Raw genomic sequence first — 14986 nt, 5'->3', positions numbered from 1 at the left:
ATTATAAATTGTTAGTATTTACCATAGCTTTTTCTTTTTATTAAAAAAATATAAACGTATAAAATATAACAACTTATGTTACGTTCATGCATATGGTACACTGAAGTTCACAGTATTTCCTTCACACACAGATAGGGACACTTTTCAGCAAGCTATAAAAGTACTAATAAAACTGATCTGATTGCTAGTTTTTAACATGCATGACATGATTAAAGTAAAAAGAAGCCCTTTCAAAATTTAAACATGTTAAATAAAATTAATGTCTGCCAAACACATAATGTCTAATGATTGCCAGGAAAGATTTGCACGACCATGTTGGTGCCACACAGTCTACATCACTTAACCTGGATGAAGAACCAAAGTGCCTAGAGTGTAACCTCTTACTCTGATAAATGTATACCCAAATAAACAGTTATAAGTGCCAAGAAGGAACCATCGTCCTATGATAGGAAAACTGGCAATCCTAGTCTATTCAGATGGGAATTTCGAAATGCATCAACAATGTGCATAATTCAAACATACAACCATAGAATTGACAGGATAGTGATACATTTGTACAGTAGATGAACAACTTAGAACGCTTGGCCACGGAGTCCCTACAGCACAGTTGTCTTGTATTCTCTGACAACCACCTATTACTTCTATTTTATTGCCTCTACCTGACATTCCAAGGGTTCCTGTTAAATTTTTATGTCACAAAAGAAAATATCTGATAACACATATGGAAAAGCGGTACCTCGAATGATCGAATAACACTGTTAATATCCAAACACTTGTAATGACCGAATAACACTTTAAATTTTAATATTAGCACATATTGGTGACTTTTTAAACATTGATTATTAAATAGTAGTGTATTATCGATGTATTTTATAACTTATAAATGATTTACAGAAAGAAGATAAGTTCGTAAAAAACTTTTAAAATTTAACGTGTACATCCAATATGGTGACCACAGAAATCACAACGGCGGCCATGTTCAATTTACACGCTAAATTTAAAATGATCTTTATGAACTTATCTGCTTTCTGTAAATGATTTATAAGTTATAAAATACATCGATAATACACTACTATTTAATAATCAATGTTTAAAAAGTCACCAATATGTGCCTGGGCACCCCCTTTCGTGGGAAAAATTTGGTTGATTATATAGGGAATCATTTAAGCATGACTGGAGCGGGCCCCCCCCTTAGGAAAAGTTCTGGATCCGCCACCAACAGTTGAGGAGGCTCAGATTCTTGGGTCAAGCGCAAGGGTTTTGTTACAATTTGCTGAGTAAACTATCCAAACGAACCAAGAAAAAAATATTCTGTGTTAGTAATAGTATAGAACCGTGATACCGCTGTGGGTCAAGAATTACCACCGGAAAATAACGTCATAACACTACAGGACGTCAAACAAGCAGCATACAAAAGTACAGGAAATAAATGGCAGAGAAGATGGGAAATATCTGAGAGAGGCAGGGACCTTTATGAAAAAATACCAACTACAAAACACTCAATTATGTATGATTTCCCAACTAAAAGACATTTCAGTATATTCGCCCAACTAAGAACTGGCTATACAGAACTGAATTACTACAAGAACCGAGTAGGCCAAACCAACGCCATAGAGTCATGCAACTGTGGAGCACCTGAAACGCCTCAACATTTCCTTCTGGAGTGTCCCTACTATGAAAAAGAACGAGAAGATATGCTACACCAAATATCCAAAGAGGTCGGGGTCAGAAACTTGAATTTAGCTACTATGCTGACAAGACTGGACGGCGAAAACACAGAAGAGACAAAAGCCAAATTACAAACAGTGGCACATTACATTGACAGAACGGGCAGATTTAATACTGCTGTTCCTCAATCCCAATCTTAACCAGCGCATACCAAATTTAAAGCACAGAGAAGAAAATACATCGAGGAAAACGCACCAGAGAGTAAAACCGTACATTGGGACAATTCGTGCCAACAGGCCTTAAGATTGAGGATTGAGGTAGCGCATAATTTTCCAAAACAGCAATAATTAAGGTATTTTACTAAACCTTGAGTCAAATAACTCATACAAACCTTATAAACAAAAGACAATCTCTCTCTTATATTAAATTTAAATTGTAATACATAACCAAGAGGTGTCGAATTTAACAAGGGATCGTGCCATCATGGGATGCTTGTGTCAACATGTAAGGAATGTAACAGATCATTTTATTTCTTTGTATGCACTTTTCTTGACACCAAGTGTGTCCAAAACAAAACTGAGTGTATAATTGGTCAAATTTTCTTATAAAACACTTTTAAAAGAGTACAAACCTATTCGCAAAGGACTCCGTATTCAAACCTTTCGGCACACTGCAAATTGTTTATCGTTGCTGGGAGAAAACTGTAAAACTGCTTCCGGTGAAATTTCATTGGCTAACATAAGCTAGGGAGTTATCTACCCGTTACGCGCGGGAAAGACAGTTGGATTTTTAATAATTTTCCGAGTTTCATTTTCTTTCAATCGAATTTAATTTCAATGGTGTTATATGCTATACTCTATATGTTTTGGAGCAGATCGTTGCAAAATTACTGTCAAAGTAGTCTCAGCGAACCCTATCAGTTGATTTTAATGACTCAGATTGATTTTCCTTTGGCTTAATTTTGTCACATATATTTTTCCCGTGATATCCCGATTTATGTTGAATCTAGTCTACCTGGAAACTACATATGACATGTGTCATATGTTGTAATACTGTAGACTTAGATTGGACTATTAGATACAAAAATGCTCCACAACAAAGAATCAACCAAAATAAACAAATATACTGACCAGCTTCCCGCGCGCTTTGACGAAAATGTACTTCGGTCAACGCTTTTACACCCCTATAAATTTACAAAAAGAGCATTCAATTCTTAAATAAAAAAAATTAAGTAGCTTTATATGAAATGTATAGTGAAAAATCTTGTCAAATAACTGACACAACCTTAAACCCTATCATGTTTATATAATACATATTACATGTATTTTTACATAATAAAGCAAATTATATATATATATCCAAACTGAGACTACTATAACTGTGTTATAGTAGTCTCAGATCCAAAACAAAGATTTTAAACCCTCGATTTTTAGAGTCATATAAATAACTAGGTTTATATTTATTCATTATCCATATCAGTGTATCTATAATGGGTCTAGATTTTTTTAATTAAATTATTGCTATCGTATCTAAAAAAAAAAAGGGGGGGGGAGGGGGTGCGGCGAAAGATACCAGAAAGACAGTCAAACTCATAGATCGAAAATAAACTGACAACGCCATGACTAAAAAAGGAAAAGGCAAAAGACAAATAATGGTACACAAGACACAACATAGAAAACTAAAGACTATAAGCAACAAGAACCCCACCAAAAACTGGGGGTGATCTCAGGTGCTCCAGAAATTAAGGTAAGCAGATCCTGCTCCACGTGTGGCACCCGTCGTGTTGGTCATGTTATTACAAACCCGGTAAATAGTCGAATTCGGTAGATAACATTTGTAAAATGGGAACGGGATTTTTAGTCACGACATAGGGAATATGATGTCACCTGTGAAACAGATGTTCCATAATGATCAACCAACTCGTGATCGCATCCGTAAAATTTACGAAGGATGATTTCGACTTCACCATTTGAAACTATTGCTTTAATAGCTTCCTTGTGAGCAGCATCCCTCTATCAAGAAAATTTTGATAAGAAATACAAGCCCGGGAATATCGTATCAATTGGGAGATATATAATCCGTATGCAGGCGCTGCTGGAATGTTGCTACATAGAAATGGAAAGTTCACAATTGAGAAGCTGATATCATCTCTGTTGTCATAAAGTTTTGTTTTCAACCGACCCTCATTGTCAATTTCTAGATTTAAGTCAAGATATGAGGCATAATTAACTGTATATGTTGTATCCTATATCTCTTATTCGATGGGATAGATGCCTTTAACATAGTCACCACATTTTGAATTATTTAGCGAGAGAACATCAATTCATCTCTATAGCGGAAAGTAAAGTTAAAGGAAACTGCTAACTTCTTATCTTTCTTCCTTATAAGTTCCTGTATGAAGCCTTATAATAATCATAATAAGGACCAAGTCGGAAAGAAGAGGGGACAATGGGTTCCAATGGGAATACCGACCGAGTCTGTTAAAAAAAACGTCCTCCGGCCATACCTAATAAATATGTTATCAATCAAGAAATCAATCATCTTGATAATGTTTTAATTTTAAAATCTAAGGATGAAACTGAAATTATTATTTCAAGCATAAAGAAGATATAAAGTATATATCTGTTGCTGCCATTGACCCGAACGAGGATTATTTTTTTTTAAACAATCTTCTTGAAAGACAGATATTTGGGATGTTGATAGTACTGATAAACAGACCCTAATTATTCGCTAGGCTAATTGTCATTAACGTTGCGCACTATGTTCCTACAAAACAGCGTTACCTGACCACCACGTCGTCAAAGAGTGTTTTCTGAAACTTTTGACGTAGATTTATTCAATTTGTAAGTTTCATTCGGTTTTTTTTTATGTTGTTGGTGGATACTATATCTGTCTCTATTAATTTTGTGATGTCTATTTACCATGAATTTATTTACCTCAAGTTGTGGTTTACCCTTAATTCACCTTAAAATGTTTTATCGCACCGCGGGTAAAATATCACGTGGTGACCCCCTATGAGACCGTAGGGGGTTAGTAGATTTCATAGGCGTTAATGGTGACGTCATCTATTTTAAAATGTTGTTGTGTTTAATTGTTTATTTTTCAACAAAAAGCAGCAGAAAAAGTCCAGCGTGCGATAAATTCGTTATACGGTTAACTACTGACCCCCTACTGATCCACAGAGGATGAATAAAATCCATAGGGGACTCGGTCTCCGGCCTCAACCCTATGGATTTTACCGTAGGCTAACCCTCTATGGATCCGTAGGGGGTCAGTAGCGAACCATATAACTTATAGTATTGTCGTAAGTAATTAACTTGAAGGAAGGAAAAATGGGACAGAAGTATGCGGTTTTCAATAAATGAATTAAAAAAAACTTTAATCGCAGGCTATAAAAATTTCGTGCTGTATATCATCTGTCATTGTAAATTTTCTTTATCTTGATTCAACCCTAATACACAAATATATCTGGCACTCTGCAAGTAAGTAAAAACATATTTACCCTTGATTAATTTAAATTGAATTGTATTTTGCTTGACACATAATTTGTCGAAATACAGCCATTAAATTACTATAACCCGATATAAAAAAAAATATTTGCCCAGTCATTTAAAGTTGCTTGCTTCAGTTTTCCAACGTCAAGACGTTACGCACGGTAATACGTTCGGATTAAGATTTTCGTTATAATATGATTTTTTACAGCAACCATTCGCCTATACTAAATGAATCTACCAACATGCATACATGCAGAAAGGTCTTGACGTGTTTTCTTATTTTAAGTTAATTCTATAAATTGTTGCACCATACACTTATTTTATTGATCGCACAAATCTTACGTTTACGTTAATAATTGCATGTCCGGCGTAACCATGTAACATTTCAGATTGAATAAAATGCATTTTCCTTAATTCCGTTGTACTTTTGCACATAAAATCTGCGAAATTTGAAGCAATTCCTCAACAATGTCAGGCGCGAATCCAGCCATTTTTAAAAAGGGGGGGGGGGTCCCAACCCAGAGTAAAGGGGGGGGTTCCAACTATATGCTCCCATTCAAATGCATTGATCGGCCAAAAAAAGGGGGTGTTCCAACTATATGCTCCCATTCAAATGCATTGATCGGCCAAAAAAAGGGGGGTCCAACCCCCGGAAACCCGCCCCCCTGGATCCGCCACTGAATGTATTCAGCAGAGGAACCTGTCTTTATGTGTTATGAAGAAATTTAATCAAATTTCGAATTTTATTATTATCACTATAATATAATCAAATTATATTGAAACTATACTCAATAGAAAGTTCTGAAAAAGATAAGCATTTTCAAAGTTTCAAATGTTAAAAAAAACTTTCATTAAGCAGAATTTAAATAAATTGCATATCTAGCCACTATGTCCAAACGTTAAATTTTTCCATTCCTTTGGTGAAATATGTGATTTAAATAGAAAATGGGCATCTATAATACAAAATTAACATATTTAAAAGATACAATCAATGAGTTCATACAAATGGCTAAATGAGTCGGGTATTTTCACAAACATCATGACCTTATAATTTTTTTCGTTAAGCATTCCATATGTCTAGCCATTATGTCCAAGGGCGTCATTTCGACGTTTCTGTACAGTGGTGTTTTTTATATGAATACACACTATATTCCGTCTAGGCAGATAAAATGTTGCCGCGAAATGTTCATTCCAAAAATGGTCCGCTGAACACAAACAAAAAACAAAAACAACCCCCCTCCCCCCACACACACAAGGAATAGATCCTATATGGACAGAGGGAAAAAGGGAGATGGGATGGGGATAATTTCTTAATTTGAAACTACTAATTTCAATCTTGAAAATGTTCAAGAGTTTTCACGAAAATCTAAAACACATTTATAGATAAGAATCCGAAGTATAATGGTCTTATAAATTTTAAACAACTGTAAAAATACGTATTAATTTTGTAAAATAAAACCATCAGTGCTAAACATATAGAGAGAGAGCCTTTTAAATAGTCTGAAAACTCACACAGACATACAGGAGTCATATAGATATTAGACAAAAAAGAGTTCAATTTTAAGGCAAAACGCAAAAACAATTTTCTAAAAATAATCATAATCATTCTACCTATCTATTATAATTATAAGATATAATACACAAAACACCCAAAAATGGTAAAAATCGTCTGCCAAAAGCAATAACTCTAACGGGAAGGATTGTGCCTGATGTTCATATAATGAAATCATAATCTTTCAGTCAGTTTAATTGAAGTCTGGAGCTGGCATGTCAGTTAACTGCTAGTAGTCTGTTGTTATTTATGTATTATTGTCATTTTGTTTATTTTCTTTGGTTACATCTTCTGACATCAGACTCGGACTTTTCTTGGACTGAATTTTAATGTGCGTATTGTTATGCGTTTACTTTTCTACATTGGCTAGAGGTATAGGGGGAGGGTTGAGATCTCACAAACATGTTTAACCCCGCCTCATTTTTGCGCCTGTCCCAAGTCAGGAGCCTCTGGCCTTTCAACGGTTAGTCTTGTATTATTTTAATTTTAGTTTCTTGTGTACAATTTGGAAATTAGTATGGCGTTCATTATCACTGAACTAGTATATATTTGTTTAGGGGCCAGCTGAAGGACGCCTCCGGGTGCGGGAATTTCTCGCTACTTTGAAGACCTGTTGGTGACCTTCTGCTGTTGTTTTTTTTTCTATGGTCGGGTTGTTGTCTCTTTGGCACATTCCCCATTTCCATTCTCAATTTTATCTTGTAAGGAGTCTTTTGCCGATTTGACCATGCAGACTTATTTGTAGATCTCATCTTCCTGAACTTTTTTTCTTTCAATACTTATTTTAGTATTCCCTGTAATTTACAGGCAATTGTTATATATATAATTTACAATTTATAATTATAAATCGTAATAACATGAATAATGGTAAGTATCGCAATATAAAAACGAAAGAGGTTGCGGATTCAATATAGGAATCCAAAAAATGAATTTCAACGGCCATCTATAAGAAAAAAACGTTTATATTGCTGTTTCGTTGACTACAAACATGCATTTGACTCCGTAACCAGACTTAACTTATGGTTGAAACTATCAAGAGTTGGTATAACAGGCAAATTACTGTCTGTTTTAAAATCAATGTATTCTACAGTAAAAGTATGTGTGAAAATTGATGGTTTTTATTTTACAAGTTTACAAGTTCAGTTGGTCTTATGCAAGGGGAAGTTCTTTCTCCTATACTTTTTTCGTTATATGTAAATGACTTTGAAATGGAATTTCTACGTAATAGTAATATACCATATGAAGTGCAAGACTTGTCATTATTTTTACTTATGTATGCTGATGATATGATTTTATTTTCTGATTCAGTTATTGGCTTGCAAGCTATGTTAGACACATTATTATTATATACTTGTAAATGGGGTTTGACTGTAAATATTGCCAAAACAAAAATGATGGTATTTAGAAACGGAGGTTTTGTAAAAGACGAAGAAATTTGGTATTATGATGGCAATGCTATTGACATAGTGGATGCATTTTGTAACCTTGGCATGCTTGGTGTACTGTTCAATTTTAACGGTAAATTTGTTAACTCTCAAAAGCATCTGTTCAATTTTAATGGTAAATTTGTTAACTCTCAAAAGCATTTAGCTGAGCAAAGTAGAAAAGCTGTTTTTGGTTTAAAGTCGATGGTTTCGTCATTGTATTTGATGTTTTTACATATTTGAATTGATTTGATACTTACATTAGCAGTATTTTATGTTATGGTTGTGAAATATGGGGCTTCCATAAATCTCCAAATATTGAAAAAATACAACTTGAACTTTGCAAAAACATATTAGGTGTCAAACAATGTACAACAAATGTTATGGTTTATTTTGAATTGGGTAGATATCCTTTGATATATTTTAGAATGTACAAAATAGTGAAGTACTGGTTAAAATTGTTATCCACAAGCAAATGTATTCTTAAAAACTGCTACAGGGAACAACTGTATAATTTCTGTAATATTAGAAGCAGTTGGATTTATCAACTACAACAATTATTATTTAACTTAGGTTTAAATGAGATCTGGTATAACCAAGACAATTTGATTATTGATACAAATTTATTATTATTCAGTGTAAAAACAAGGATATATGATCAAGCAAAACAGACTTTGAATGATCAAATGAACGTTTCATCTAAGTGTTATTTATATAAATATATTGTCAATAATGTATGTTTACAAAATTATCTAACTAAACATATGAATTTTAGAGTGTATTTAACTCGCCTTAGATTGTCTTCTCATAACTTGTTTGTTGAAGTAGGCCGTTATCATGGAGTAATTAGGTTAGATAGAAAGTGTACTATTTGTACTTTGAATATCACTGAAGATGAATTCTATTTTATTTTACAATGTGAATGCTATAGAGACTTAAGGAGACAGTTCATTAAACCTTATTATTGTAGACGTCCATCGTCGTTCAAATTAGTGCAACTTCTCAGCACTGAAAATGTAAAAGATTTGCGCAATTTGTGTAAATTCTTGTTTGATGCACTTAATCATAGGACCGAACTGTTATTGGTCAATACTTGATATTTATTTGCTATTCTGACATGTCTGATGTATTATGTCAGGCATGTTAATTGTGTTATAGAAATGTTTTTGTATTTATTGCACTGATAAGCATAATGTGCTTAAAGTAATAAAGAATTGAATTGAATATGCGTTAACGGTAGCCGAAAAATACTGTGTGACGCCTGACGAAAAGGGCAACCTCAATTTAATGCCTAATTCTCTGTATATATGTCCCTCCCCCTTTTCTAAATCCTAGATCCGCATTTCCATGATCTGTATGATATCATAAATATATAATTTCATTGAAGTTCCTGAATCAAGCAAGATATAACAATAATATCATATCCAAAACAAGTTAATATTGTGTTATTTTACACGAACAATTATTTGATGATTAATTCTGACAGCATAATGTTTACACTGTCATTTGTGTACACGTGGAAATCTAAAAATAGACATTTACGGGTACGCACTGAAACCCGGACCGGACCGGACTCCGGACCCGGACTTTGGTATGAAACCCGGACCCGGACCCGGACTGGCCGCCGGACCCGGACTGAATGCCGGACCCGGACTGTGGGTTTTTTACCACTTTGATTTTTTTTAAGATTACTGTCATATAATAAGTTACAGTATATATAAATTAAAAACAATCCACATTCCGAGCGTCAAATTGAACAAAAAAGAGTAAAGTAAAGTAAGAAAGAGATATATAATAATTCCTTTGTCGTTATTGTTTTATGGAAATTAATAAAATCTTTTTATTATCAATGAAAGCAAATTAAAATTGTCTATAACTTATGTTTTCAATTGTCATTAGTAAATGGAGACAAATTTGTATGGTTAGATAACATAAAAAATATTTTGAATGAATGTGGCTTAACATATTTGGAATTCACAAACTTTTATTAATTTGAATTGGCTACGTCTTACAGTTAGTAGAAACCTAAAAGATCAATTTGAACAGAATTGGCACTTACTGTTAGAAGAAAGTATTTAAAGATAATTTTAGTTCTGAAGCTTATTTAGATATTTTTGATAACAAAAATCTTGTAGAATTTTGCAGATTTAGAACGACGAATCATAAATTACCCATTGAAGCTGGTAGATGGTTAAACACCAGCAGACAAAATAGAAACTGTACTCTGTGTAAAAAAAGTATAGCTACACAAAGCCAAATATTTAAAGTATAAATTATTAATGTCATAAAAAAAGAAGGTCAAGTTGATTTAACTCTGCAAATTTATCAAAACTATAAATAAATCTGTGTGAACTCCTGGCTTTATCTAGTGTGACGCCACCCCTATTAATTATTTTTGTAACATGTCTTGTACAAATTGTATTTATTGAATATTGTATATATTGTAAATATGTATTTCTCTATACCTTTCGATCTTTCATTTGCGCCGATTGTGCACAGGTAAATTGCAGGTGAATGTCACTTTCTATTCATCAATATAAACCTCTTTCGTTATAGCCAATTGTATATATGTTATGAATTGTCAACTAGTATCATAAGAATTCCTATGATCTCTTATTGTTCTTCCAAATTCTTATGATATCTTATTGTTCCTCCGAACTCTTATGATATCTTATTGTTCCTCCAAATTCTTATATCTTATTGTTCCTCAGAATTCTTATGACTTTTTATTGTTCCTCCGAATTCTTATGCCTTTTGGCTGTTCATCCGAATTCTTATGATCTCTTGCTGTTCCTCAGAAGCCTTGTGACTTTTTATTGTTCCTCCGACTTATTATAATCTCTAAGACTTATATTGTTCCTCCGAATTCTTATGACTTTTAATTGTTTCTCTAAATTCTTATGATCTCTAATACTGTTCCTCAGAATAAATTATTGACAAAGGTTTACACTCGCTTTAGGATATTGGTTTAATTGAAAGAAAAAGAAAAAAGAAGACACAACCAGGAATTACTTACAAAATACATTACATTAAGGCTATTGGTAATTCAGTGTTTAAATAAGGGAGCTAATATTTGATTTAATTTTACTCAATACTCCTGTCCTGCCTTTTTTTCAAATTCCATGTTATTTTAATTACTCCATTTTTTTCTGCCGTAAAATAATAATAATAAAAAAGATTTACTTGCTCATTTGATTGTCATCACAAAGTCTATTAAAATAATTCAACAATCCAATGTTTCACGCAAAATATGTCAAAGACTACACTAGCAATCATAATCAAGCATGTATATAAGTTAGATTTAAAGGGGCATTAGCTCCGAGATATAATGAAATAATAAATAAAAATGTTCAATATAGTGAAATAATTTTATTTCAGCAGCCATTGTCAAAATAAACTAAGATACATCGCTTATGAATTATTCACTCGTAATCTCCGTATCAGTAGTATTCCTTTGGTAAGATATACAGAAATAATCTTGTGTTATATATAATGAGTGGCAAAAGTTTACAAGGCCGTATACGTTAACCGGGATATTTTTTACCCCAAGATGGTACTCTGAATAAAATCTTCTGCGGCTCCTGATTGGATGATACAAAGTTGGAGTTGCTCCAATAAAATTTAAGCGGCTATAGATCATCCATGTAATACACATTCTTGAACAGGTGAGTCCGGACTGTGACCTGACATGACCCCGGACTAGCTTGAAGTTTACTATACCTGCGTGTATTGCATTACGACGACTAACTGTATGTAAACTGTTTATTGTCGTAAAGTATATTGACGGGACATTTGATCAAGCATGTAATACATAAGAAAGTTATAAGATATTTATCCGACATTTAACGAAAAAATGAAATGTAATAGGCGAGTCCGGATGGTGACCTGAAGTAACCCCGGACTAGGTGTATTCGCAAACTATAGACATCGATAGAGATATAAAACTTCACACATTATTTGATGAGACGAACTTATTCATTTTTATTCATTCAACTTTTTCCTTATTGTATTGTCGTCGGAAACATTAATAAAAGACGTTTACCTTAGAATCAACAAATTAATATTAGGCGAGTCCGGACTGTGACCTGATATAACCCCGGACCAGGGGTATACGGATTGTATATGAATATACTAAATTATTTGTTTAATTGAAAGATTTGTTTTCCCTTTTTGCTTTTTACTTTTCCTTTATTCATTTCTCTATTTCTTTAGTTATTCGATTGTCATCGGAAAAATCAATAAACGACACTTAAGCGGCGTTCAACAATGTAATACACATTCTTGAACAGGTGAGTCCGGACTGTGACCTGACATGACCCCGGACTAGCTTGAAGTTTACTATACCTGCGTGTATTGCATTACGACGACTAACTGTATGTAAACTGTTTATTGTCGTAAAGTATATTGACGGGACATTTGATCAAGCATGTAATACATAAGAAAGTTATAAGATATTTATCCGACATTTAACGAAAAAATGAAATGTAATAGGCGAGTCCGGATGGTGACCTGAAGTAACCCCGGACTAGGTGTATTCGCAAACTATAGACATCGATAGAGATATAAAACTTCACACATTATTTGATGAGACGAACTTATTCATTTTTATTCATTCAACTTTTTCCTTATTGTATTGTCGTCGGAAACATTAATAAAAGACGTTTACCTTAGAATCAACAAATTAATATTAGGCGAGTCCGGACTGTGACCTGATATAACCCCGGACCAGGGGTATACGGATTGTATATGAATATACTAAATTATTTGTTTAATTGAAAGATTTGTTTTCCCTTTTTGCTTTTTACTTTTCCTTTATTCATTTCTCTATTTCTTTAGTTATTCGATTGTCATCGGAAAAATCAATAAACGACACTTAAGCGGCGTTCAACAATGTAATACACATTCTTGAACAGGTGAGTCCGGACTGTGACCTGACATGACCCCGGACTAGCTTGAAGTTTACTATACCTGCGTGTATTGCATTACGACGACTAACTGTATGTAAACTGTTTATTGTCGTAAAGTATATTGACGGGACATTTGATCAAGCATGTAATACATAAGAAAGTTATAAGATATTTATCCGACATTTAACGAAAAAATGAAATGTAATAGGCGAGTCCGGATGGTGACCTGAAGTAACCCCGGACTAGGTGTATTCGCAAACTATAGACATCGATAGAGATATAAAACTTCACACATTATTTGATGAGACGAACTTATTCATTTTTATTCATTCAACTTTTTCCTTATTGTATTGTCGTCGGAAACATTAATAAAAGACGTTTACCTTAGAATCAACAAATTAATATTAGGCGAGTCCGGACTGTGACCTGATATAACCCCGGACCAGGGGTATACGGATTGTATATGAATATACTAAATTATTTGTTTAATTGAAAGATTTGTTTTCCCTTTTTGCTTTTTACTTTTCCTTTATTCATTTCTCTATTTCTTTAGTTATTCGATTGTCATCGGAAAAATCAATAAACGACACTTAAGCGGCGTTCAACAATGTAATACACATTCTTGAACAGGTGAGTCCGGACTGTGACCTGACATGACCCCGGACTAGCTTGAAGTTTACTATACCTGCGTGTATTGCATTACGACGACTAACTGTATGTAAACTGTTTATTGTCGTAAAGTATATTGACGGGACATTTGATCAAGCATGTAATACATAAGAAAGTTATAAGATATTTATCCGACATTTAACGAAAAAATGAAATGTAATAGGCGAGTCCGGATGGTGACCTGAAGTAACCCCGGACTAGGTGTATTCGCAAACTATAGACATCGATAGAGATATAAAACTTCACACATTATTTGATGAGACGAACTTATTCATTTTTATTCATTCAACTTTTTCCTTATTGTATTGTCGTCGGAAACATTAATAAAAGACGTTTACCTTAGAATCAACAAATTAATATTAGGCGAGTCCGGACTGTGACCTGATATAACCCCGGACCAGGGGTATACGGATTGTATATGAATATACTAAATTATTTGTTTAATTGAAAGATTTGTTTTCCCTTTTTGCTTTTTACTTTTCCTTTATTCATTTCTCTATTTCTTTAGTTATTCGATTGTCATCGGAAAAATCAATAAACGACACTTAAGCGGCGTTCAACAATGTAATACACATTCTTGAACAGGTGAGTCCGGACTGTGACCTGACATGACCCCGGACTAGCTTGAAGTTTACTATACCTGCGTGTATTGCATTACGACGACTAACTGTATGTAAACTGTTTATTGTCGTAAAGTATATTGACGGGACATTTGATCAAGCATGTAATACATAAGAAAGTTATAAGATATTTATCCGACATTTAACGAAAAAATGAAATGTAATAGGCGAGTCCGGATGGTGACCTGAAGTAACCCCGGACTAGGTGTATTCGCAAACTATAGACATCGATAGAGATATAAAACTTCACACATTATTTGATGAGACGAACTTATTCATTTTTATTCATTCAACTTTTTCCTTATTGTATTGTCGTCGGAAACATTAATAAAAGACGTTTACCTTAGAATCAACAAATTAATATTAGGCGAGTCCGGACTGTGACCTGATATAACCCCGGACCAGGGGTATACGGATTGTATATGAATATACTAAATTATTTGTTTAATTGAAAGATTTGTTTTCCCTTTTTGCTTTTTACTTTTCCTTTATTCATTTCTCTATTTCTTTAGTTATTCGATTGTCATCGGAAAAATCAATAAACGACACTTAAGCGGCGTTCAACAATGTAATACACATTCTTGAACAGGTGAGTCCGGACTGTGACCTGACATGACCCCGGACTAGCTTGAAGTTTACTATACCTGCGTGT

At 33.6% G+C, this 14986-nt stretch overlaps 1 protein-coding gene across 3 annotated transcripts in view; it reads right to left on the bottom strand.

The window, feature by feature from the left end:
• Nucleotides 1–2414, bottom strand: part of LOC143058482 (thioredoxin domain-containing protein 6-like) — a 58554-nt gene extending 56140 nt beyond the window's left edge. For all 3 annotated transcript variants that reach the window (XM_076231970.1, XM_076231972.1, XM_076231971.1), the window contains exon 1: nt 2300–2414. The gene's annotated coding sequence lies outside the window, so the exon portion shown is untranslated. The remainder of the gene's footprint in view (nt 1–2299) is intronic.
• Between the last annotated feature and the right edge of the window lie 12572 nt (nt 2415–14986).

Source organism: Mytilus galloprovincialis, chromosome 14, assembly GCF_965363235.1.
Source record: "Mytilus galloprovincialis chromosome 14, xbMytGall1.hap1.1, whole genome shotgun sequence".
Classification (NCBI taxonomy): Eukaryota; Metazoa; Mollusca; class Bivalvia; order Mytilida; family Mytilidae; genus Mytilus; species Mytilus galloprovincialis.
The sequence above is the reverse complement of the archived record's forward strand: the minus strand, read 5'-3'. Positions and strand labels throughout refer to the sequence as shown.